The sequence below is a fragment of the Pan paniscus genome, chromosome 7 (assembly GCF_029289425.2).
Source record: "Pan paniscus chromosome 7, NHGRI_mPanPan1-v2.0_pri, whole genome shotgun sequence".
Lineage (NCBI taxonomy): Eukaryota > Metazoa > Chordata > Mammalia > Primates > Hominidae > Pan > Pan paniscus.
Window position 1 is genome coordinate 159,378,750 of NC_073256.2, and position 1,331 is coordinate 159,380,080.

The following is a 1,331-nucleotide window of genomic DNA, read 5'->3' on the forward strand; positions in this document are numbered from 1 at the left end:
AGCTATCCACGAAATTTCTAACCATCACAATTCAGTGAAGAAAAGAACATTAAGTTACAGGCTGTGGGAAGAGGAGGCAGCACCCTCCAATCCTGGAGGTTCTCGGGGCAGGGAGAGGGAAAGATCTTTTGTTTAAACCAAGCCCCTCATTTCAGTGCACAAAAGAATTACTCTGTTCGATATTAGATTGTATTGAAAACAAAAAGGACTAAAAAGCAAATACTATTCTATGTTGGGGTGGAAGTGGGAGGGAAGAATGAGTCTTCAGAGCAGGAGGGGAGAGAGCAGGGCGAAGGTTCTGTGCCTGTGACCCTGGGTGGTCATTCACACGGCTCCATTTTTACTTTTGGTGGTCTCAGGAAGGTCTGATTTTTATTCTCTTTCTTCCCCTTTGTATTGGCTTGGAAGTTTCGCCAGCTGTCCACATGACCATCGCAACTTTCTTCAAAGTTTTTCTGCCGCTCTCTTTCTCATTTGGCTTTTTCTTGAGCTTCAGTGTCTTCTTCCCTTTGTCGTTTCCTTTCATGCATCTCTTTGGCTTCTTTCTCTTTCCTTTTAATTTCCTGCTCAGCAAAGCGTTTCATTGTCTGTGTATATACAGCTTGTCTGAACAGCTCAGAATCGTCCTCTGCTAAACTCGCAGGTTCTCCTTCCTTCTTTAATTGTTTTTTTCACTCTTTCACACTGCGTTCCACGTATTCCTTTCCTGCCTGAATTACATCCAGGACCCTCTTCTTTTGCTCCTGATCCAGTAGCAACTTGCAAGCTTTGTCCACAGCTTCAAAAGCCGTTTGTGCTGTCAGCATCATCTCGAATTTTGTCAGGATGCACCAATATGGATAACTGCTAAAGCCTCTTTTTTATATTCTCATCTGTAACTTCAGGATCTATCTGAAGAACCTCAGACGGGTTCAAATTGAAGTAAGAGGAACCAGGACGTTCTGCCTTCCGATCCGATTTTTGGATGTTAGAACCAAGTCTCTCTTCTCTGTTTGTTTCACCTCACTGTCGAAGGTCATAAATGCTTCCTCTGTGCTGCCGTGGGATCCTGCTCTCTCCTGAAGCTGCCATTTCCAGACAATATCTTGCCTCTGTCCCCTGCATTGTCAAATTTCCCCACTTTATGGGATTATAAAATTCTGCTGTAAATATCTTTCATGCATACGAAGTGTGTATGCCTTCGTGCATATATATATATACACACACACACACGTGTAAGTGTGTGTACACGAAATATGTATAAATACTTTCCGTGTGTGTGGGTGCCTGTGTGTGTGGGTGTGGGCGTGTGTGCACACATAAACTCACCCGCATTCCTCGAAGCAACTGTC

General features: G+C 43.8%; 1 pseudogene; it reads right to left on the reverse strand.

Moving 5' to 3' along the window:
• Window positions 1-320: 320 nt before the first annotated feature.
• LOC100972958 (dnaJ homolog subfamily C member 8-like) lies at window positions 321-1,104 on the reverse strand (annotated as a pseudogene).
• Between the last annotated feature and the right edge of the window lie 227 nt (window positions 1,105-1,331).